The sequence below is a fragment of the Panthera pardus genome, unplaced genomic scaffold (assembly GCF_024362965.1).
Source record: "Panthera pardus isolate Hobbes unplaced genomic scaffold, ASM2436296v1 HiC_scaffold_6, whole genome shotgun sequence".
In the NCBI taxonomy this organism is placed as follows: domain Eukaryota; kingdom Metazoa; phylum Chordata; class Mammalia; order Carnivora; family Felidae; genus Panthera; species Panthera pardus.
The window spans coordinates 131,580,805-131,607,520 of record NW_026526991.1 but is presented as its reverse complement, the minus strand read 5'-3'; the positions used below and the strand labels follow the sequence as shown (position 1 = coordinate 131,607,520).

The 26,716-nt window shown below is 35.7% G+C and overlaps 1 long non-coding RNA gene across 3 annotated transcripts in view; it reads right to left on the bottom strand.

Moving 5' to 3' along the window:
* The window catches only part of LOC109273744 (uncharacterized), a 52,871-nt gene that overhangs the window by 24,051 nt on the left and 2,104 nt on the right, over positions 1-26,716 (bottom strand). For 2 of the 3 annotated variants that reach the window (XR_008419496.1, XR_002083232.2), the window contains exons 2-3: positions 8,444-8,492; positions 7,711-7,786 (exon numbers count right to left, since the gene is read on the bottom strand). This is a non-coding gene — a long non-coding RNA (uncharacterized LOC109273744). Of the gene's footprint in view, positions 1-4,469; positions 4,867-7,710; positions 7,787-8,443; positions 8,493-26,716 lie in introns of those variants that run through there. The other variant, XR_002083231.2, reaches the window with a different exon arrangement.

Genomic DNA, 26,716 nt, shown 5'->3' with positions numbered 1-26,716 from the left:
TTCTGTTGGATATCAAGAATGGGATGAACCAATTCATTTATGAAAACTTCTGTGGGGGCCAAAGAGGATTCCTATTCTGTTTGAGGATACCAGTGAATAGTAATTGCAAGTTTATGCACTGCCGACTGCGTATTTAGTGTTTTGTGCCCTTACCTTTAATTCTGCAATCACATTTCAAGTCAAATTTCATTATCATACTGGAGATGAACAAAATAAGCTTTGGGGAGGTGAAATGACATTCCCAAAGACAAACATTTAGTAATGTCTGAAGCTGGAATTCTAACACAGAGCTCCATGTCAAAAGATAAAGACCCTTCATAGCATCATACTAACACCTCAGTGGTGGATGGATTCCTGGCTTGGAAAAGGGTACGGTCCCTAAAAGGGCTGTACTACTTAAAACAAGGTAAACGTAATGGAACAAAAAGCAGAAGAAAAATGTAATTTAGCAGGTTCGTTAAAATGTGAACATATATTATCAATGTTTATAAAATCACTATCAAGAGTTAATCAAAATATAGTGCATAAGCTACATTTGCCCTAGTTTGACATTCAGTTTTCCTAGATGCTAATACCAAGACCCTGGTAGTACTTTAACTTTTTTTTTAAGGTATATTATTTATGTAACTAATTAAGTTTTAAAAGACTTTGTCACTGATATGATGTGAATTTTTGATGATAGAAATTAGGAATAATGTTTCCCTCTTTGGCTAACCCATTCTTTTCTACATTCTGGTTTTTTTTTAATTTTTTTAATGTTTATTTATTTTTGAGAGAGAGGGAGACAGAGTGCGAGTAGGGGAGGGGCAGAGAAAGAAGGAGACACAGAATCTGAAACAGGCTCCAGGCTCTGAGCTGTCAGCACAGAGCCTGATGTGGGACTCGAACCCACGAACCGTGAGATCATGACCTGAGCCGAAGTCGGACACTTACCTGACTGAGCCACCCAGGCGCCCCTCTTTTCTACATTCTGAACAAATCGAATACCAGCATTAAAAATAAGCTTAAAATAAGGCGTTATTTTAAGCTGATTTCTCAGACATTCTTTGCATGCTTTGTATTCTTTGTAATGCTGACTTCTGTGGTTGGTTTTTCTCTTATACAAATGAGAACTGTAATGAGTATTGAGTAAGAGTAACTTGTAAGACTTGTAAGATTATGGTGAGAAAATTTAATGTTAAGACATAAAAAAACCAATTGCATCCCAATCCGTTATCCAATGAAATATTAAAAGTCCAGCTTAAACATGTAAACATTTTCCAAGATCAACTCTCCAGAATCTGGACATATAGGAAATATATACTATTCAGATGACAGGTAAACTATGAAAACTGCCACAATTTGAATAATTGATCCTATATAAAGAGCAAACCTCAAATTTGATTTTTTTTAATCTGGATTCTTCAACAATAATTAATATATGATTCAAGCATCATATTGACTGGAAGGATACTAACTTTTTTCTTTTCCTGTAGATATACTTTAATAGTCAGTTTGCAAGTGACATAACTTGCTTATGCAAATAAAGGAGGTTCTCTTGAAAATAGCCTAATATCTCATGGAATTAAAGCAGAGGAGTATGGTTGGGCTCAGGAAAATCCAGAAGCGCAAATGGTATTGAATTCTGTCTTCTTACCTAGGTTTCTGTTCTTCACTGTTTTTCAGTCTCCTTCCTCCCCCCTACCCCTTACTAAAAACAGGCTACCTTTCTTTGTCTAGTCTCTATGACAAGACTCATGATGACCTGTAACAGCCAAGCTGTTTTTCTTAGAGGCACCGTCTGGGTTCTCAATATAGCTACCTCCTGGAGGGGCAGAGCTTCAGCCAGCATGAGTCAGGTACCCGCTCCTGAACCAAACAGCTGTGTCCCGGTGTGTACAGGGTTATGTGTACAAAAGAGATCACAGTGGTGTTTATGTGGATGGAAGTTGTAAATCCCAAAATGGAGGCACAGACCTCTGGGAATAAAATCTCATAAATGTCACTATTCTATAAATTTCAATAACTTCTCCATCGTCAACCAGGGATAGTTAGCACATTAACATTATCTTTCTGCTGCTTCTCCAGACCTTAAGACATATAGGCCTTTGGTACCTGACTCACCGCAAATCAACACTCCGTTTCAGATGAGCACTGCTGGGTTCAGTTGTTTTCAGACTTTGGACTCATGAAGCATTCCAACTGTACTTGGCATGAGTTATTGAGTACACATAGGGAAGCTGCCAAAATGTGCAGAGTGTCTTTGGCAGAAGAAAAAAACAGATGGTCCCATCAAATGCATCACGTTCATGGCCATTAAGTTAGATTCGAAGAGAAAAGAGTGATATTTACCTGGGGAATATATTTTAAAGGGTTAAGTAGCTCAGTTATCATAAGCTCGAACATAAAGCTTCAAGAAACTGATTATGAATATGGGCATATAGGCCAGATTCCAGATACTGAAATAGTGGCAGGTAAAGGATGTTTCATGATCAAAAACTCTGCAACAGAGCTGCTGGGGGCTAGGAAGTGGTTGACAGATCACCCTGGCAAAGAGAGTCAGACATGAGCAGAGCCAGTGTGAATAAAATCGTCAGTGTGAATGACCGCAAGACGAGAGCAGAATTTCTAAGGTCTGAGGTATGCAAGCAATATTATATGTTCCCCTCAAGTATAAAGAGAACTTGGAGATTGTTCAGTCTAAACTCTTTATTTGCATTGAGGAAACTGAGGTCAGAAGAGGGAAGCGATTTAGTACCGGGTCTCCTAATGACATGGATAGTGCTCTTCTGTCCATTATTGAACAGGAACTTTGCGTTAATAATCATAAAGGGAAGCAATCTGCTTGGAAAGACTGTCTTCATATAAATTCATCCAGGAATGCTTTGTCTAATAACCACTTTGCTTCTGGCATGCCTCCTTATTTTCGTAATGAATGTAATGAGAGTCATTCAAGTCATAAATGGAGGAACATTGTTGTCAATCTTGGGACAGACCTCAGCCAAAAATTCCACTTATGGTTTAATGAAGTTGGTAAAGACTAATGTGTGGGTGGCCACTTAATAAAGAAACACAGTGGCCTGAACGTTAAAGGACAGGCTTAACAAAAGCCTCCTAATATTAACTGATATATTGGATGGGACAGAGATAGCTGTTGACATCCATGCTTTCCCGCCTCTGGAAAGTAAGGACCAGCCAGGGACTGCAGTTCCCAGCTGCCCTTTAATTTTGACTAGAAAAGGAACAGAAATGATGTATGTGCTGCCTCCAGCCCAAGGGGTTAAAAAATGCTGTTGTTTCTCTATACTCTTTCCCCTTGTCCATTGGCAGGAAGCAGAGGACTCTATGGCCATGAAGGACAGTAGGGGGCTGCACGTGGAAAAGGGTGTAGGTCCCCATATCATAACACAGAGCAAAGTTTTTCATAGTCCACGAACATCTACATTCCACTGTTACTTGAGCAAGAAATAAACCTCAGCAGGGTTGAACTACTGAAAGTTTGGGTATTATTTGTTAAAACAGCTGAAATTACCCCACTTAATATAACAGACTGTCTCCTTATGTGGATGCCATGTTGGATATGTCTGAAAATGCATGAGAATAGGCCACATTCCTAAAGGGATATATCTGAGTGAAATAGGTCTACGAGCAATGCATAATGTGCCAGAATTATAGACCTGAGCATCTTTTTAGCCCCACCAACATTTCTTTTAGCGTTTCTAAGCTGATCTGTCTCTGTATAACAGAAGGTAAAGTTTTATGCTAAGATAATCACTTATAATTTGATGCTATGGCTTGAGTCAAAGAATATTGTTACAGTGAGATTTTCACAGAACTGTTGGGAACTACACAGGCTGCAATTTCTAACATGTGTTTCCAAGTCATCTCCTTTGGGCCCAAATAGCCTAATTTGTTTGTGCCAACAGAAAATCTCAGAGAATATGGCCAAGGCACTTAAATATCCCAGCAAGTGAAGCACAATCTTAAGGGATGTTAAAATAGTACAGAATATATGCCATATCAGGACAGGACCCTAACAGTGATATTGTCCAGTTTCTTCATTTATCATAGGAGAAAACTGACTTTGCTTTTTAATGTCACTTCACAAACAAATGCCTTAAAAATTCTGAGACCCCTGACTTTTACTAGAAAACTCTAGAAAACTAGAATTGATCACAAATTCATGTTTTCTTTCAGTTATCTCTTCTCTCCTCCGAATCCCAAACTGTTCTCTTCTACTGATTTATGTACACAGAGGACTTGAGCACCCCCAACAACTGAGGTCTTTTCTGAGGATATAAGCTGTGTGTAACAATGTCTGCTTCTTTGCGTCTTCAAAACCCTTCTATGGAAACTTGCCTTACCTCCAAATATTCCTATCAATAATGTGAATGCAAAAGCATGACTTTAGTATCCATATTATGAACAAGAAAAAATTCAGTGGTAACACAAGAATGCTGCTTTCTTCGAAAACACACTCTGCGAGAGGTGGGTGATTTGCACGTTATTTCCCAGGGGAGGAATTGGTACCGACACCTAGAATTCTTGATTCTGTGTCCTGCAGTCCGTTTCTCATGTTAGAAGGACACCAGCTACTTGTATCCTGACCATATCATGCAAGATTTTTTTTTATGTTTATGTATTTATTTTGGGGGGGAGGGGAGGCAGGGGCAGAAAGAGAAGGAGAGAGAGAATTCCAAGCAGGCTCTTCACCCAGCACATGGAGCCCGATGTGGGGCTCAGTCTCACGGCAGCAAGATCATGAGCTGAGCCGATATCAAGAGTCCAGTACTTAACCGACTCAGCCACCCAGCCGCCCAGCAAGATTTTGTCAAAAGGAGTATGTTAGAGAATCAGTAATATCACCTTTGCATTGATGGCTCATAACTAGTTGTAGAGAAGAAAGTAATTCGGTTCTATTTTATTTCTGAAGTGAAAGATATCAAATTCTTAACAACATGATCACAAGGAGATGTAACAGCTATACTTTCTTTGTCCTGATTGCTTTTCCAATCATTTTTTAAGAGGATTAAACAAAGGTCACCACAGTGCTAATGCATTAAAATCTGGAGAATTTTTGTTTCTCCAGGAAAATAAAAATATGCAGTGATTTTTATACCAGACATTTTGATTATATAGACATTGCATGACACCCCTTAGGGCATGATCACATGCATGGCAGAAAATAAATTAGTCCATTGGCAAAACACTAGAGAAGAATTAAGATTTATAATCCCGATTATTGATCAGGAAAATGACAGCAATATCATTCTCTGCCAAGAGAAATTGTGTAGAGAGAGGAGAAACTGACAGAAAAGGAACTCTCAGCAATGGAAATAATACAAGATACAACCAGATCTGTTTCCTCAGTACAGATAAAGAAATGAAGATCATTTTAAGGCAAATATATATTATTTTTTTATCTGCAACTTAGACTTTATTTTTTTAACTTGTTTTATTTTTTATTTTTTTAAATTCACATCCAAATTAGTTAGCATATAGTGCAACAATGATTTCAAGAGTAGATTCCTTAGTCCCCGTTATGTATTTAGTCGATCCCCCCTCCACAACCCCTCCCGTAACCCTCAGTTTGTTCTCATTTATGAGTCTCTTCTGTTTTGTCCCCCTCCCTGTTTTTAAGGCAAGTATAAATTATATAATTTTATATATAGCATAATTTATATATAGCATAAAACTTTATATATATATATATAAATTGTATATATATATATATACAATGTGTGTGTGTGTGTATATATATATATATATATATATATATATATATATATAAATTCACATTACCTACTGTGAAAATTGAATTATCCAAGAGGAAAAGAAGCCCCTCTTCGCCATATACTTTAATGCACCAAAAACTTGTGCACCTTTTTGTGTGTCTGTGTATGTATCACAAGTACTGATTCTTAAGCTAACAAGTGATTCGTTTATATAATAGTTAATATTACTTAACCCCCACTCTTTCTTCCATCAGGAAAATCAGCTTTTAGGTTCATACCTCCTGAAATAACACTCTTAACTTTAAAAAGCAAGATGAGAGACAATGAAAAAGAATTGTAAAACAATATTAAGTAGTGGCACAAAACAAAATGATTATAAATCATCCAAAGAACTCTGTTTTTAAAAATCTGCTCCTAAAACTTTCTAGGTTGTTTATCCAAACTTTAAACTTTTACTTAAAGTACTGAGTAGTATTTTCACCTATATATTGGGAGAAGATACTGTAAGATGAAAGTGTCCATGTCAGTATTTAACTCATTCCATTTTCAGGGGTATCTAACTATCATTCATTGCTGGACCCAGTCACCTTCTTTTTTAGAAATTTATGTTGAAGAAATCATCCAAAAAGTAAAGATTTACAAACAAGGATATTAATTGCATTGTTATCTAAGTAATAGTAATCTTAAAGATTAGAAACTACTAAACATGTAATAGAAGAGAATATATAATAGCATTGGACATATATGCATTATAATTTTAAACTGATAAGAACAGATACACTTGATTTTAGCCAACAGCCCAAGAAGCAACATACATTATAATTTTAGTTTTGATATTTCTAACTCTTTAAAAGTTATTTTATGTACATGGAAAAAAATTCAAAACAGTAAAAAAAAGGGGGGGGGGATTGTTCCACCGTGAAAAGTTAATTTTCACTTGTACCTCCTAATTATCCTCTCTAGACGCAACTACATTTATCATTCCAGATATATTTTATTTATATACCAAAGTTATGTATATATATCTACTTTTTGGGTTTATACAAATGGTTGCAAACTATTCACATTGACTATTCTATAAATTGCATTTTTCTGTTGACAAAGTACCTTGAAAGTCATTCAATATAAATAGCATGTAAATATTATTCATTCCTCTTTTTAACTTTTTTTGAAGTAATAACATGCATAAGAAAACGTAAAAATCATCAGTAAACAGCTTGGTGAATTTCCAAAAACTGAACACTCCCATGGAACTTGTACATAAATCAAGAACTAGAACATAATAGCAGTCAACTCTGTGGCCTCCTACAGTCACAACCCTCAAAGGGTTACCACTACCCTGACTTCAAATACCATTGATAAGTTTTATCCATGTTTGAACTTTATAAAATTAAAATCATGCAGTGATTTTATCCACTAGCTATTGAAACAATAATGCTGCATAACTAATCCTCCAAAATTCAGTGACTTAGAAAACCAAATAATGATTCTCATTATTAATCAATTTGGGGCTCTATTGGATTTCAGACATTTTTGTTCATTTTGTATAATAGAATAGTTATACCAGGGACAACAAACTTTTTTGGTTAAAGGCCAGATAGTAAATATTTTAGGCTTCGGGAGCCATAAGGGACATTCTCAATTCTGCCATTGTAGCATTAGAGCAACAGTATATAATACATATATGAGTGGATGTGGCTGAGTACCAATAAAACTTTATTAATCAAAACAGGGAGTGAGCCAGATTTAGGCTGTGCCCATAGTTTGCCAATCGTAGGGAGTGGATTCAGATTTCACATAACCTCAAATTTTCAGTGGCTTAATACAACCAAAGTTTTATTTCTTCAGCACAAGTCAGTTAAGCAGGATGTATTCTCAGGGACAGACTGCACATCAACACTTACACTATCAGCATGGCAATGGGAAGCAAACATGGCTACTAAAACATGGGCTCAAAGTTACCATCCAGAAGTGATGCACACAAACTTTTACTCACCTTTCACTGGCCAAAGCATATCAAATAGCTTTGCCTCACTTCAGAAAGGGCAGGGAAGTATAATCCTCTTCTGTGCCTACATAGAGGAAGGATCCAAATATTTGTGAATATATTTCATGACAACCAGAGCTGTTGCATCCGTGCAATATGGTGGACTAAGACCCGGTGGGACCATCGTACTAGAAGAACATTTGTATACATGTCTGAGTGTTGCAAATGACTGTAACTTACCATGTCACTGCCATCCAGTCAACATGATCTCCTCGTAGCTATGCCTGCATCCTTATGGTGCAGTATGTTGCCAACCTCCCACACAAAGACCTTGCTGAGGTATATGCTTTGGAGCCTCCAGCCTTCTTCCAAAGCCACAGAAGTCTTTTCAACTGTGCAGGAAAAAAAATGTGGAGGGTATAAACACTCTCAGGGACAACCCATGGGATAATTCTAATGTGTGTGGTACATGGTCCCTCAGAGAGCTACTAGAAGGCTTGAACCCCTGTAATCCATGACCATAAACAGCTAATTAATGCATTTTGTAATTAATTGAATTCTTTCCGTATCTAATTTTTCCACTTCCTATTTCTGCTTCTTAGGAACCCTTTTCAAATTATCTACGTACACTCAAGGAATTGTTCTGTGTTTTGCTTTCATGGCAACAGAAAGCCAATTTCTAATTTCTAAGCCAATTAGAAAGCCTACATTCAAGATGGAATTCTAGAATTGGATCACTTACCAGTCAAAGGGCCTCTGTTATATTCTTACTCTATTCATCTTTATGGCCTCTGTGAAAAAAATTATATGTATTATGACTGGTGATTGTGGATTACTATAAACCTAACCAAGTTGTAGCTCTAATCTCTGCTGATGAGACAGATCATCACAGATTTTGACACTTTGGATTTTTGGCTATTGATAGGTGAATGCCAACTGATACAGCGAAGTATTTTCAATATCCATAGGTAAAGAGGATCAAAGCTATTTGCCTTTACGTGGGGAGAATAACAGTACACAATCACTTTCTGGCTCCAAGGCTGCCGGCCCTCTTGCTCTTTGTCACAATATACTCTATTGAAATTTTGATGATCTTGTCATTCTGTAAAACATCTTGGCCACTGTATTGATCGCATCATATTAATGCCCTGATGAGGATATCATCAGAATCTAGATGGCCTGTAAAGGTAGGTAATATGCCATAGGGTTTACATGTGCCCTACAAGATTCAGCATCTTAATACGATTCCAATAATCTGGGACCTGTTCTGATACTCATGTAGGGAAAAGGACTAGATGTTGAACTTTTGCCCTTTATCACGGAGGAAGAGATACCACCCCAGGTTTGGTGGTTTTCTTTGGGTTTTGGAGGCAGCATATAGCATATTTATACCTGGTGCTTGGATCTATGTATTGAAAATTCAAAACTCTGTCAGTTTTAATTGTACAGAGCAAGAGAGAACTTTGCCACAGGTTCAGATGATATGATCTGGCAGGTCCAATGGTGTTGGAGGTATCTGTGGTAGATAAGATACTGTATAAAGCCTCTGGCTGACTCCACTAGGTAAGTCACTGCAGAGAACACTAGGGTGTTCTCTGCAAGTATTTGGCAAATGCCTAATCATGGGACATCAATTGACTAAAAACACACTATACAGTACATTAAAAAACTGGGTATGCTTAAATTCACCAAGTTATAAGGTTGCACAAATGCAATCATAATCCATCTTACAATAAAAATTATACATTCAGAATGTGTCATTAGCAGGTCCAGATGGCCCCCAAAATGAAAAGAACAGATGCCCATATCACCAACATTTGTTGTATTGATGGCTTTCCCCAGTGCACAACCATGGCCTCCCAGAGTATTCCCTAAAAAAAAGGAGGAAAAAAAAAAGCATTGCTTCAAAAACGATTTAGTTCAATATGTTGGTACAGAGATGCATTGACCTATAGACCTAATCAGGAATGACCTCCAAGAATCATGGTGGAAAATCTATTCATAGAGCCACAGACAGTAGACTTGGTCGTCACTTTGGTATGAGGAGAAATAATCTCAAGTGAGAAGATACATGAATAAATGACGTGAAGCAATGACTTGGCTGATTGGTAAGGGCCAGGAAGCAACCACACTGAAAAACTGAAAACAAAGAAGAGGAAAATAGACATGCGATGGATCCATGAAGCCAAAACCTACCAGAAAAGAAAGCACTCAATAGCTAGATAGGTTAGGTTTGGAGGTAAATATCAGGCAGACTCTGTCCTTGGCCAGTTTTTTGTCCTTGCACCATTGACCCATACATGGAGAAGCTAAGTGATAGAGATGAGGCTAAGTGTGAGCCCAGTGACTGCTTTTCACCAAGGCTCTTCCTCATTCACGTTCAACTACCTTTTGCTGCTCTTAAATATCCAACCCTGCCAGTGGCAGAGACCAAACCTGAGCTCTCAACATGGTATCATAATGCAAGGAGGTGAGCCAGCCACTTGGGGGTAAAATCTGTTATATTAGACCTCTTCTATCCTAGAGGACCAGTAATTCATTCTTACCAGAACTGGTGCTGAATCAGGATATGGATTTTTCTTATACACTCCCAATGTGTCTGCCAGTACTATCCTGAGAGGGTTTAGAGAATGCTCTGAATGTTACTGACATAGAATCCCACAGACTGTAAGCTTGAACTTAAATGACCTATTTTATTGCAAAGTCGGTGTGAAAAGGGACATCAGTTTTCATGGATGGATGGAACTATTTCTGAATTCCGTATGTTGTTCCACTGATCAATTTCTCTATACCTGAACAAGTACCACACTGTCTACTGCTTAATAATAGGTCTTGATGCCTGGTAAAGCAATCCTACACATACATTCACATCTTATTCTTTGTTAGAAATTTCTTGGCAGATTTTGGCCTTTGAGTCCTCTGTATAAATTTAAGAATCAACTTACAAAGCCCCACGTAATGTTCTTTTGGAATTTTGATCAAAATATCATTAAATCTATAGATCAATTTGAGGAAAAATTAAATATAATACCGAGGCTTCCAATTAATGAATACACATATCTTTCTTTTTTTAGATTGTTTTATAACATATTTTAATAAAATTATCATGTTTTTTTTTTCATTCCTGTCTTGCACAAATTTTGTTCTACTTATTTCTTTAGCAGCTTCATTTCCAAACATCTTTATTGTTGATAATAATTATTAATTCCTATGTTCTTTATACACACTTATATCTTCTGTGAATAAGAGAATTTGTTTCTTTCTCATTCTTATACCTCTGCATCTACTTTCTAAGTTTTAGGATCTAGTGCATCTAATACAAAGATGAAAAGATATGATGATATTAAACATTCCCTAGGAATTTTTTTAAGGTTTCACATTAAGAATGATGTTTTTTGTAAGCTATCTTTTATTTAGTTAGAAGTGCTTTAGTTTTCTAAGAATTTTAAACATGAGTCAGGGTTGAAATTAAGTTATTTTTACATTTATTAAGATGATTATATAAATGTCTTTTAAAATATGTTAATGTGGTGATTACACTCCTCATTAAAATGTAACTTGACTTCTTGCATCATAATAGAGACAGTTTATACCAGGGGGTTGGCTACAAAGGTGATAGAATAGGCAGAAGCCAAATGGGACAAGGAGGCACCTGCCCTGGGGAATACTCAGTGAAAGTGGAGTCATGTCAAGGCCAGCTAGTGACAGCTGGAGACACAGGAGAGTCATTTGCTACTAGAAAGTCCATCCAAAATAAAGCCAGGGAGAAGCATCCTGGCTTTCCCTATCCTTCTACTCTCCTATCTCCCTTCCAGTGCCTCCCACTGGCTGAAGCCAGCCAGAAGCCAGCAGATGTAGGAATCTTTGAAACATAGGTGCAGAGTTTGGCCACCTGTAGTGGTCAGTTGGTTGCAAAATTCAGTGGTACTTCAAGTAAATAGAGACACATCCAGGGGAGTTCGTAATTTTTTTTTTGGGGGGGGGAATATTGCATTAGGCTGTTTTAAGGAGTTTTGGATATAGGATCACAATTGAGATTGGCTTTAAGATTATGCTAGTTGCATGGAATTAGTTGAAATGAAATCTCCTCCATTTTCTGGAGGAGATAGAATAAAATTGGAATGATCTTTTCCTTCAAAGTTTTGTAGAATTTGCTGGCAAAATAATTTGAGGTGTGTAACTTTTCTGTGAGATTATCGTTAATACTAATTATGTTTCTTGGGTTATTATAAGAGTAGGCTTGCTATTTCTTCTTGAACATTCTATAAAAATTTATATTTTTCTAAAAATTTGTCTATTTGATCCAAGTTTTCTAATTAAATGGCATTGAGTTGTTCACAGTATTCTCTAACTGTATTTAAATCTCTCCTCTATCTTAATTATGTCCCCTTTTGTTGCTAATTGTTCATTTATAGGAGATTTTTCTGTTTTATTATTCTTTTGAAGAAAACAACTATTGAAATTTTGAATATCTGTAGTATCTTTATGTTCTAAGCCATTGGTTTCTAATCTTTGGCTTACTTAGTACCCTTTTTATACTTTCTTTTGGTTTATTAATCTCCTAAAATGAATATTCATGACTCTCAACTTCCCTCCATTTACTATTAGTACTATATTCAACATGTTTTGACTTGTAATTTCATTTTACTCAGTTATAATTTTATTTTACCCAATTCTAACTATAATTTTTGTTGTGATTTTTTTTACTGAAATATGAGTAACTTAGATGTATATTTAATTTTCATGCATAGAAATACATGGAAATCATTATATAATCTTGCAGTGGTAAGAGATTATTTCAACATGATGACGTAAAAAATACTAAAAGAAAAAACTGATAGATTTGAGTACATCAAACCTAAAAATTTCTTAATAACAAAAAACTTTGTCTATACAAACACAAGTTATCAGAAAACTTAAAATAATTTATACAAAAGATAGGGGTGCCTAGGTGGTTCAGTTGGTTAAGCATCTAACTTCAGCTCAGGTCGTGATCTCACAGTTCATGAGTTTGAACCCCACGTCAGGCTCTGTGCTGACAGCTCAGAGCCTGGAACCTGCTTCAGTTTCTGTGTCTCCCTCTCTCTCTGCCCCTCCCCTGCTCATGCTCTGTCTCTCTCTGTCTCAAAAATAAATAAAATAAAAAAATAAATAAAATGAAATGAAATAAAAAATAAAACATATAAAAATTTTAAATATATACAAAATATAAATTTTAATATCTTTAATATAAAAATCTCCTACAAGTCAAAATGAACATAAACACCCTAACAGAAAATTTGGTAAAACATGAAAACAGACTCCAAATAAGATATATAAATGACTAGTAAGAAAAAAATCTTATTTAAATGACCTAGAAGTCAAGTTAAAATTAAAATAATATACTCCATTTTATCTATATTGTTGAAGCCTTTTAAAAATGAAAATATGTAAAGAATTCTCATATATCCATTTGAATGTAAATTAGTTTGATTTCTCAGGAGGTAAATGTAGTAATATAGGTAATATATATCAGAACCTTGAGCATTGTGTACAACTTCTAAACCAGTAATCCATCCTTTTAAATAAAACTTAGGGGAAAAGTAATGATAATGAGGTAATTAATATCTTATTGGCAAAAGTGTCCATCGCCATATTTAAAAACAAGATGGTCGGGGGAGCCTGGGTGGCTCAGTCAGGTAAGAGTCCTACTCTTGGTTTCGACTCAGGTCATGAATCAAAACTCCTGAGTTTGAGCCCCACATCGAGCTCTGCGCTGACAGCACAGATTGCACTTGGGATTCTCTTTCTGTCCCTCCCCCACTCGTGCTCAAAATAAATAAACATTTTTTTTAAATATTAAAAAATTAAAAATTAAAATAATATGGGAAGTTCTACATACAAGTAATATTAAAACATAAAAATATTGGACAACATAAATTTTCCTAAGTTGGTGCTCAAGTTTCTATGTGAATTACTTCATCAGCATTTATTCACCGTTAGCATGGGCTGAACCTCAAAAGCAGTTTTGTTCATTTTTGTGTTATATTTATGGGTCTATTTTATAAGATGCATACAAGTTTGCAGACCTATAACATCCAGGGGAATAGAATCCTTTTATTGTTATGTAGTGATCCTCTCTATCCTTAATATGTTTTGCCTTAAAGTATATTTTTATATAGATGTAGCTATCCGATATTTATTTTGGTTTCTGTTTTCTTTATGTATCTTATTCCTTCATTGTGCTTTCAGCTTTTCATACTATACATATACCACTCATAACGGGATAGACATAAAGTGATTAAACCAGCCTGGGTTGTAGGAATCACTATATGAGTGTCAGTTACAATTAGAATTCTCTCTCGCTTACGACCTCTTCATTTTGTTTGTTTGCCTATTTTATCTTCCATGTTTTTCCTCTACTGGTTTGAAATTTAAGCTCCCTATTTTTCTCTTTCTTTTATTATTATTTGTTTCTTGTGACTACTGTTGAAGTAGTTTTCATGAATATTTAACTTAAGAAAGGTAAAAACCAAAGTAAAGCCTTTCTAGAAAACAAAATTTGTTTCCAGAAAACAAGTTTCTAAGATTTTAACTCTACTCACCTTTCCCCTGACATACATACCATTTTTGTCTAATATTTAAATTTTCACTTTTTATGAAAATCTCAATAATTGGACATTAATAATATTTTATACAGAGAGAATTTCAATTCATATATTTGTTTAGGATATTCTTCTTTGTGTTTTAAAGTTAATATTCCATTTTCTTCAGACTTACATTGTTGTATTTAAAATATATGCAGTTCAGCAAAGGAAACAACCAACAAAACTAAAAGGCAACCAACGGAATGGGAAAAGATATTTGCAAATGACACATCGGACAAAGGGCTAGTATCCAAAATCTATAAAGAGCTCATCAAACTCCACACCCGAAAAACAAATAACCCAGTGAAGAAATGGGCAGAAAACATGAATAGACACTTCTCTAAAGAAGACATCCGGATGGCCAACAGGCACATGAAAAGATGTTCAGCGTCGCTCCTTATCAGGGAAATACAAATCAAAACCACACTCAGATACCACCTCACGCCAGTCAGAGTGGCCAAAATGAAGAAATCAGGAGACTATAGATGCTGGAGAGGATGTGGAGAAACAGGAACCCTCTTGCACTGTTGGTGGGAATGCAAATTGGTGCAGCCGCTCTGGAAAGCAGTGTGGAGGTTCCTCAGAAAATTAAAAATAGACCTACCCTATGACCCAGCAATAGCACTGCTAGGAATTTATCCAAGGGATACAGGAGTACTGATGCATAGGGGCACCTGTACCCCAATGTTTATAGCGGCACTCTCAACAATAGCCAAATTATGGAAAGAGCCTAAATGTCCATCCACTGATGAATGGATAAAGAAATTGTGGTTTATATACACAATGGAATACTACGTGGCAATGAGAAAAAATGAAATATGGCCTTTTGTAGCAACATGGATGGAACTGGAGAGTGTGATGCTAAGTGAAATAAGCCATACAGAGAAAGACAGATACCATATGGTTTCACTCTTATGTGGATCCTGAGAAACATAACAGAAACCCATGGGGGAGGGGAAGGAAAAAAAAAAAAAAAAAAAAGAGGTTAGAGTGGGAGAGAGCCAAAGCATTAGAGACTGTTAAAAACTGAGAACAAACTGAGGGTTGATGGGGGGTGGGAGGGAGGGCAGGGTGGGAGGGAGGGCAGGGTGGGTGATGGGTATTGAGGAGGGCACCTTTTGGGATGAGCACTGGGTGTTGTATGGAAACCAATTTGACAGTAAATTTCATATATTAAAAAATAAAAAAATAAAAAAATAAAAAAAAAACAAAAAACAAAAAAAAAAAACAAAAAAAAACAAAAAAAACAAAACAAAAAAAAAATATATGCAGTTCTTTCGATTGTCCTTCTTTTGTAACTATTCCACCTATTCTGTTTTCCACAGCTTTTACTATAAATTTTACATACAAAATATACAATAATGTGCTTAGATTTAAGTGTACAGTTCAATGCTAACAAATATATATGTCCGTGTAACAGCCACTCCCAAAATTTCCTTCTCCCCAGACTGCCTTCTTCACACCTTTGCATTCAGTCTCCCCCAACCCCATGCCACACAACCACTGGTCTGGTTTCTATCAGCATTGATTAGTTTTGGCTCTTAGAGAACTTGATATTAACAAAATTAAACTCTGCATTATTGTATATCTGACTTCCTTTACTAAATATAATACCTGTAAGAGGCATTTATTTTCTTGAGTATATCTTCAGTTTGAGTATATCTTTCAGTTTATTTTTTACTGCTAAGTAGTATTCTATTGTACAAATGTTTATCTATCATCTGTTAAACATATTCTTATTGCTAGTTTCTGGTTATTGTGAATAAATCAGTTATTAACATCGAGTACATTCTCTTGGGGATATATGTTTTCATTTCTCTTGGTTAAACTCCTGGGAATTGTATTACAGAGCAGTTGGGTTGGTATATCTTTAAATCATAAGAGATTTTGGACTGTGCATTACTTTTCTTGTAATATCCACGTCAGTGTTTGTTACTACAGTTATTATAGCCTCATAAATTGGGAGAGTGCTCTATTTTCCATTTTCAAAAACACTTTGTATAACAATGGACAGTATTCATTTGATAGGATTCACCAGTATATCTGGGTCTTGACTTTTCTTTGTAGGGAGATATAATATTACAAGTCTAATTATTTTAATAAATGAATAGTTTTCAGGTTTTCTGTTTCTTCTTGTGTAAGGTAAGTAGAATTTTTCAACAGATTTGTAAAATTTTATTTGATCTGCTACATGGAACTTTAGACAATATTCTCCTATTCTTACAAGGTATGGAGAATATGTAATGATATCTTCTCTTTCATTCCTATTAGAGGTAACCTTTTTCTATGTTTTTTCTCATTAGTCTTTTGAAATTTATTATGGCCCCAAGTACGGTATATCTGTCATTGCTTCATGTGCACTTGAAAAGAAGGTATATTTTTCAGTTACTGGGTATGATGTTCTGAGGTCAGATCTTCTCTATCATTATTGATTTCTTGTCTACATGTTCAAACCATTTCTGAGAGAAGAGTCAACATTGCCGACTCTAACTTTGAATTGGTCCATTTTACTCTTTAGTTCTGTCCGTTTTGCTTCATATTCTTTGACATTTCTATACTAGATACATGCACATTTAAGACTATATGTTTTCCTGCTGAATTTACCCTTTCACCAGTATAAAATTTCCCCTTTTTTCTCTGCCAATACTTCTTATTTGGAAGTAGACTTAATTTGATGCAAATTTAGCCTTTATGTTTTTATATGTTTCATGGTTTTCACATATTTAATGTTTATGAGGCATAAATTTGTCATTATTTTACTTTAAGCCTAGTTGTGGTTTATAATTCAAAGTGTATCTCCTAGAATGTATGTTGTTGATTCTTACTTTTTTATACAATCTGCTACTCTCTGCTTTTTAATGAAAGTGTTTGATTCATTTACATTTAATGTAGTTATTGACATATTTGGAGTTTATTATGCCATATTTCTGTTTCTTTTCTATCCGCCCCATCTACTGTTGTCCTACTGTTTCTTTTGTCATGTCTATTTTAGGTTAAATAAATGCCAAATTCATTTTCTTGCCTATTCTACTGTATAGAGAGCATGCAATAATATAATTTGGGAAGGATGATCAGTTACAACAGGTCTGGTTTAATGTCTCTTTGTAAGGAATGTTGTGTTTTATTAAAATGGGAAATTAATTTTCTGGCACCTTTAATGATTTTGCTGAAACTTAGTTCTAGGTTTTGTTAAGAACCATCACAGTTACTTCGGGGCATGATCGTTACCCCTTAGGTATAACTGTGCTGAGATATCAGCTGAATGTCCACAGTAGTAACAAGGTCCTTCAATTATGGTTGAGTCAGGACATCAGTATTTCCTAGAACTATGCAGCCTTTTGGTTCCACTCCCAACCTTGAGGCAGCCACTCTCTCCCAGGCAATCCTAGGAACTCCTAGGATTCCCTCTCTCCATTGCTTCCTCCTTTCTGGCAGCCGTTCTGCACATTTTAGCTGCTTCAGTAGCCTTGAAATCTGTTCTTAGCCTCCTCATGTCAGTGAGACCCTGATACTCTGCTTTAGCTCTACTCTTCTCTGTTGCATTTAGGGGTCACTTCCTATGCAGAGAGCTAGGGTAAATATGGTGCTTACCTCAGGGGTTTCTTTTTGTCTCAGGGATGACAGACCTGAGCTACCTATGGTTTAATATCTGTACACAGTTTCATACATTCTACCCAGATTTATAGTTCTTCATAGCAGGAAGCTAAGTCCAACACTTAGTTCTTACATCTTGGCTGGAAACCGAAGACTCCTTTAACAGTGTTTGACCTTTTTGTCATCATTACATATCATCTTACGTTTCTTTTTATTCATTTTCTTTGGGTGCTTTCTGAAGCTGTGGTTTCATATTTTTCATCATGGCATAGCTGGTAAATTTTCATGTATTACCCCTCCAAATATTAACCCTCATTGATTCTCTCTATTCTTACCTTCTGGAACTCTTATATATATGTTAAGATTCCCTACTCTCACCCCATATTTTAGCTGATCTGTGTTGGTGTTGCTTGCTAGGTGAGGGATACCAATCCTTTTACCTCTGAAAGATCTGGGGCTTTTATTGCCTTGCAACAGTGTCCACTCTCATAATAGCAAAATAACTAGAAATGTGCAATATTTGTTGTAACAATGACATAATATATGCAGTTTTTATAATAACCAGAACCAAACAAAAATCTAGAAACAAACCAAATACCTATCAGTAGAAGAGTAGAAAAATTATGTAGTATTAAGAATGGAATCTTCTACTTGAGTGACTGTTCATTATCTACAGCTACAACTTCTATATGCTTAGTGGAAATCTAACTGAAACAACAAATTTCAGAAAACTAAATGCAGCATGATATCATACATCTAAAACTTTAAAATAAACAGAAATAACATTATATTTGGGGAAGGATAGGATGGAGCTGTTCACAGCATGACAATCCTCCCAATGAAATGAGTGTGAAAAGCCAGATACATTATAAAATTAAACTGAGAACAAACTGAGGGTTGATGGGGGGCGGGAGGGAGGGGAGGGTGGGTGATGGGTATTGAGGAGGGCACCTTTTGGGATGAGCACTGGGTGTTGTATGGAAACCAATTTGACAATAAATTTCATATATTAAAATAAATAAATAAATAAATAAATAAATAAATAAATAAATAAATAAAATAAAAAATATTTAAATATGCCATAGAGCTATAGAAGCAATGAGGACTAAAGGGAGTCAATTTCTAAAGAAACAGGGGTGAAGGGAAGTCCTAGGCTATCCGTGCAAGCAGTTTTCAGTCCTAAGTATATGATAAACACCAAGTCTGGTCCGGGCTCAGACAGGGCGCTACTCCTGGGGAAGGGGAAATGCACAGAGATTTTGGTTATTGTGAGGGATGTCTTCATATTTTATTATTCCACTCTATAGTTTTGAATACATTTATTTAGATGTTTCCTATATTTATTACAGCACTCTATTTTTACATACATTTTGACAGTTTATAAGCTGTCAGTCTTGACAATTTTACTTCATCTGTTAACATGCTCATTTTTTTTTCTCCTTTAATTCATGTAAATGTGATAAAATTATTTTAAAATGGTGAAATTGAAATCACTATTTTATAGAAAAGATATGGTGCACAGTTCAAGCAATAGAGTTTAGATCTTCCCTGAGTTCTAATGTATCAGATTTTGACTAAAATTGCCTTGCATTTATAGATTAATTTGAGGAATATTAGATCTCTATAACCTCGTATAACTTGTAACTCAGATTTTCATATCCTATATTATTTATTTCAATAATATTTTATAATTTTGTGCAAGAAGATCTTACACATCTTTCGCTAAGCCTGTTCCTCAAGGCTTCACAGTTTGGTTCCTAGTATTTAGAGGGTTGTGTTTTCCACTAAATTTTATGCTTATTGATGAAATGTAGGAATATTCTTAAATTTTTATGTATTTTTCATCAATGATCTTGATGATCTCCTGTTAGTTATAAATGGTTATATTTATATGTACGGGTCTCTTGCATTTTCTCTACAGATAAGTATATCATCTGAAAAGAAGAAATTACAGTTTGTTTCTTCCCTTTCAAAATATACATTGCTTATCTTTTCATGATTTCATTTCATTTATTGTTTAGAATCCTTAAGAAAATGCTGAATAACAAGGATAATAGAAATCACTCTTATCTTTCTGATTCTAATGGGAATGCTTCTGAGTTCCAAGAGTCAATACAATACTTGTCATAAGTTCTGGGTAAATGACATTAACTGTTTTCAGCAAGTAGCATTCTATCAACTTTGGTTAAGAGATTATTTATTTTTACTTAGGAACTGATTTAGAATTTTTTTAGATTGCTCTGTTGTATGCACTGGAGATACAAATCCTAATTCATTTGAGGAATGTCGTCCACTTCTTTGTTCCCTTTGAGTGTGACAGTTTTATCTATTTCCACTTTCCTAGTAACTTCTTTCCTTACTTTTTTCTTCTTCAGGATGCTATGTAGACGTCACTTCCCCTTGGAAGCCATCTTGGATTCCTTGAGCCTCAGTTGACGCTATCCTTTCTTCGTCCACCCATATCAGGCTATACACTTTCCCATCCTTAACCTTATCACTCGTCTTGGTTGTCTATCAACTTGTCTTCATCCCCACTTGTCTGAAAGAAAATATTGGTTCTTGTTCCCAGTTGTATCTCTAGTAACTAGGACAAGGTCTGACACAAATTAAGGTCTTAATATTTATTTAATTGACTAGTTAATTGCTTACAGTGTTTTCCTGGTTTGTTTTAGCGCTGAGGTGGAGCATTTGATTAGTTTTCAGCCTAAATTATAATCACTTTAAGCTTTGATATAAGAAGTTTGGCCCATTTATGACTAAAACCAGGCCCATTGTATATAAGATATAAATGTTTGTGTTGAGGAGGTTTTTGGGACCTCTCTGGGAGAAACTGAGAGGAACAGCTTTCTAATTTCTCATCTCAAATATCTGTATTTCTCAACAGCTGTTGTGTTTCTGGTTTTGTTTTTTTTTGAAAGAGAAAGAGAGAGCTGTGTGAGCAAGTGGGGGAGGGGCAGAGAAAGAGACTCTCAAGTAGGCTCCACACTCAGCATGGAGCCTGCTGGGGCTTGCTCTCACAACCATGAGATCATGACCTGGGCCAAAATCAAGAGGCGGACTCTTAAATGACTGAGCCACCTAGGTGCCCCAACAACTGGTTTATTTTAATCTTATGAACAGTATGACATATGAAGCTGATTGTGTTTTCTATTTCACATTGGTTGGGAATATTAGAACCAAATTGCCTCTTAACTTCTATGATATTACAGTATCATTGTGTTCATTAATTTAATTCCTGATTTCCTTTGCATATGTACCTTTATTTTTCTCTCTCCTCAGTATCATTAAATTATGTTTTATATTGCTGAATTATATGTTTCCCTGTAAACTACCTTAAATCTGTTTTTTAACCAAGCAAGATAAAATATTATTGGCGTAATATATCATTGAAGGAATTCTCACCACTTCAACCTATTGTAAATGCTGCTAACAGATTTGTTTTTCAACAATATATATATAATTATATCTTACTCCTGTTTAAAATACTTCAGTGATTTCCTATGATGAGACACAAACTTCATATAAAGGTGCACATAGATCTTTAAGACACTTTTACTCAGTGCAGTCTTGACACAGGATCATTTAAGCACATCATGTCTGCATTTGACTAAACCATTTGGAAAATAAAATATACAAATATATTTCTATGAAAATGTACTGGCTTACCTTTTCATCAAAATTATAAAGCAAGACCTTTTCTTTTCACAATAGCAAGCTTAGGGGTAGTTAGTTTTATCGTTGCTTGTTTATTTTGTTGTGTTTTGATTTTTTTACACAATGATAAATATTGGACTGCATTTGGCAAGTAATGGAAATGCTACAAGTTTATATCTTGTTGCAGAAAAAGGAGAGGGCACAAGACAGAGCATAAAAAAAATGTAACTATGAATTGTTCAACTGCTGTCTAAATAAATAAATAAAAATTGTAACATGTTATGCACAATGTAGCAAGTGTTATCCAGAAGTTAACTCAGAATCCAGGAGAACTGTACCTACAATCCTCAAGTTTGAAACAGCTTTAAATTAAATGACACTGGGAAATTATTTCAGAAAAAGATAAAGAAGATTTTTCGGATTCACATCTGATCTTCTCCACTGTATCACCCCCTTTGTTTCTCTTCCTATTTCTAAAAAAGAAGAATTATGTCAATTCTAATAGATGCAGATAATCATGGTTTGGGGAAAATAACTCTGCTTTACAAAGACTTACTCACCACTGGCTTGGGAAGAAATTATGAGTTTTGTAATGAAATTCTATATTCCTTTGCTAATGTGCCAAAATAGCAAGTCATTTAAATCTGCCTTCCTAACAGTATCAGATAATATAAATATGTTGCAGAGCATTTTGCAGAACATCCGTAAGAAGGGAGGGTTAAACTTCCTTAGAGATCAATTGATAAAGATTTTAATTTGGGAAAAGATTTTAATTTGGGAAAAGTCATGAGCAGTGACTACAGTGAAGAACCTGAAACAAGGATGGGATAATTCCAGTTCATATCAGAATGAACAATTATATAATGTAACAATTGAAGAGATACTTTACATGTGTGCTTGTGTGATTCCTGGGCTGTTTGTTTAAATACAAGATGCATTATAGTGCCCTTCATATGTATAGACATGGCTATCCAACAAATATTCCCTTGGTCTATTAGGTGTGCCATAAATCATCTTTAAAATTAGGTACAAATACAGTTTCTGCCAAATTAAATGCTATATATTGGTAAGAAGGGATTGCCATATACACATTTACGTGTGCTGTCTTTTCAGTCATATCACAATTTTCTCCACATGAGAAAGATTTCTAAAATAAACCTTTAAAAATTAACATTTATTTATTTTTGAGAGACAGAGACAGAGCATGAGCAGGGGAGGTGCAGAGAGAGAGAGGAAGACACAGAATCCGAAGCAGGCTCCAGGCTCTGAGCTGTAAGCACAGAGCCCAATGTGGGGCTCAAACTCACAAACCGTGGGATCACGACCTGAGCTGAAGTCGGACACTTAACCGACTGAGCCACTGGCTTTATTTAAAGCCCCTAAAATAAACCTTTAAATGTAATTGTATATACAATTGACCCTTGAACAACCTAAGGGTTAGGGACACCGACCCCTGCACAGTCGAAAATCTGTGTAGAACTTTTGACTCCACAGAAACTTAACTACTCATAACCTATTGTCAACAGGAAGCCTTACTGATAACAAAAGTAGTCAATTAACATATTTCTATGTTACATGTATTATATACTGTATTCTTACAATAAGGTACGCTAGAGGAAAATAAAATGCTATTAAGAAAATCATAAGGAAGAGAAAATACATTTACAGTACTTTACTGTGTTTATGAAAAAAGCCCAAGTATACTCCAATTAGATTTTCATATATTCTAACTAGATCGAGAATAAGAACCTGGAAGTCTTGTTTCATTGTGTCCCTTACTATCTCAACCTAAACTGGACTACATTACCAAGTAGAACTGCTGTAAAATGGTTAATAAATTCTAATTAGATTAAATTGTGTTGTAGTTAACTCCATGAAGTTTTGCCTTTGGCATTTCCTTTTTTTTACCAATGCTCTCCGGCAGCTGACCCCACCACGAGTATAACGAGATCGCTTTGCCAAGAGCCTTCAGCTTGCTGTTTCCTCAGCATTTTCTAGTCTATGCCAGTCCAGGTTATATATATTTGCAATCTTTGAAGAATCTGATGCTCTGGAATCTTTTGACCCCATCTTGCTCCACATTTCTTCTCACCTCTGATGTCACTTCTTCATCTGTCACTTGAGCTCCACCTTCACCATCCCTGAAATTCTTCTCTCATTTCTTGGCATTCTCCTGAAGAGCTCATCACTATGTGCTCTCTGCCCTCTGCTCATAACTCTCATCATTATCACCTCTGCACTGATCCCTGTCTTGGCAGCTAGAGTCAGACACCGGCCATCTTCTGTACTTTGTCCAGCTGAATTCTCAAATGGGCATGCTCCAAACTAGCCACACCATCCCTCACTATGCAAAACTTGCACCTCCCTGCAGCCCCCACAGGGTGAATTGTGCTGCTGTCCACCTCTGTATCCAAGGGAGAAGTCACCCCTGCTTCCAGTGTATTCTACTGATCGTATTCTATAAGCCCTATGTCACCTTGGTCAGTACAGGGACCTGAATTTCCCTGGACTTTCGTCTTTGCTTAAACTTTCTCAGACCATAATCTCTCACCAACTGATTTTTAAGGAAGCTTTTTCTCCTTTCCAATCTGTTCCACAAAATTCCAACAGCCAGTTTAATCAAGAAATGAGCATTTCTATAAAATGCTCTATTTGGGGGGTGCCTGGGTGGCCCAGTCAAAGCATCCAACTTCAGCTCAGGTCATGATCTCACGGTTCATGAGTTTCAGCTGCATGTCAGGCTGTGGGCTGGCAGCTCGGAACCTGGAGCCTGCTTCGGATTCTGTCTCCCTCCATTTCTGCCCCTCCCCCACTCGCTCTCTGTCTCTGTGTCTCTCTCTCTCTCTCAAAAATAAATATCAAAAAATTTTAAAAACAAACAAATAAAGTGCTCTATTTTTTTACATGTCTAAGTTGGGTGTTCTTTTCTGTATTTTCTGTGGTTTACCGGGTCCTCTTCTTACATCTTGTGTGCATGCTATGCCTATCAGAAGAGCAATGTATAAATAGAATTTAACGTTGTTTCCCATTTTAAACCACCGTTATTCTTCAGGTATCACGTGTTCCCGGCACCACTAATGAAGAGACATTATGTTTAGCCATTTGAGCTCATACCCAGAGGGGCTCCCTTACACTTCAGCATTGAGTTCAATCTAAAAGCATACTTCCATTTGTCAGATGTTTGCTTCTGTGTGAGACTATGTTAGTTAGCAGGGTAGGGAAGTCTGAGGTACCCTACAGTCTTGGTTCTGTCCTAGGCCAAGTGTCATTTTCTGAGTTAATACTTTCATAATCTGAACACCCAGACTGAACTGGGTATTTACTTGGTCCTAAAGAAATGATAGTGAAAACCTCCTTAAAACCAAAATTCTGTGTCTGTGTGTGTAAAGTGTGTGTTCAAAAACTCAAACTTGCTTTTCGTAAGTTTAATAAAATTGATTTAATAATGGAAACATGTTTCAAAAGACAACCCAAGAGTGGGGCACCTAGGTGGCTCCGTTGGTTAAGCATCTGACTCTTGGTTTTTGGCTCAGGTCATGATCTCATGGTTTCATGAGTTCAAATCCCATGTGGAACCTGCTTGGGATTCTTTCTATCCCACTCTCTCTGCCCCTCCCCCACTGGCATTGTCTCTGTCTCTCTCAAAGTAAAGAAATAAACTTAAAAAAAAAAAGACAATCCAAGAGTAGCAGATAAATTTTTATGACAGTGGTGAGGTATTTTTTAGTTATTCACATTTAAAGGGATTCATTATATTAATTAAGTAATATAATAAATATAAGCAATTTCTCAGAACCCTACTGAAATAAGAAACCATTATTCATTGGGTAGTGTAGTCAGTAAGACATCAGGATCACATTTTACCATTCACTAGGAAGTGCTTCACTGCCCCAAAGACAAAACAGTAAAATCACGCTAAAGAGAGTTGATCCAGAATGAGGGAGACATTTATCAAAAAGTAATAAATAATTTTAAAATACGCAGTGAGTTTGAAAAAATTGTCAACTATAACTGAGAAGATAAAAATGTATTCGTGTGATACACTTTAAAAAAATGAACTAGCATTTCCCATCCTGACATTAAGTTTCTCTGAGAATGAACATTTAAGTCGTGTATGACATTAAAACTATTGAAAGAATTTCTCTAAAAAACATTTCCAATACACTTGTTCAGTGTGTTTCTTTAAGGCACTTTTCCATGATTTGAAAGCCATATAAATGTATATGCCTACCCAGAACTCCTAACAATTCAGTAGGGTATTTTTGAAGTGACTTTTTTCCCAGGTTGGTTATGAGATACCCAGTAAGATGGTACTCAGTCCCCCAACACCAAGCAGTAACTTCTGCAGTCACAGGTTCAATGTCTAGTGAAATCACAGGGCTCATTCATACATTTCTTAAAGCCTATTCCTTCTCTAAGGTTCAGTGTCGGGATTTTTTATTTGCTTGAGACTGCTGTTCTGCTAACTGCACTCAGTCAGCATTGACAATGTAAAAATATTCTTCTTCATTTAAAACAGAGATGTTCAGAATATAAACCAACATGTGCAGCTCTGTGTGTATTTGTATATATCCTAATATGTTCTATGTGTGTTATGTTTTCACAATGATACCAAAGTATTTAATATTGGCATGTCATCATAAAACTGTATAATTATAAGGTAAGACACCAGTTTTAAAAAGCCATTATCATTGCTTTTTTCGAGCTCTACATATTTTTTCCTTGTACATATTTTTCTACATATTTTTTTCTTCTACATATATTTTTTCTTCTATATATTTTCAGCTCTACATATCTTCCTAGAAGCCTTCTTTTACAGAAAAGGATTGCGAAAACTCCACTTGAAATTACAGAATGCTTTAGGAAAATAAAACCTCTCTTCTGTTAAATCTTTTGAAAAAAAATCTATGCATAACACTTTCCAAGCCAAAGCATGGGTTGGTTTTATTGCATTTTATGCTGTGACAAAGTACCATAATTAGCACATTGGTGTAATTTACCACTGTTTCATTAAAGCTGATTGCCTAACTACCTGGGAAGTTAACATGGCTTCTTGAGTACTTGAGCTGCCTTATTTTTCTACGCTATAGCTGCTCATGGGAGTCGAGTAAAGGCATTCATTGCTACCAGAAAAGTAATCC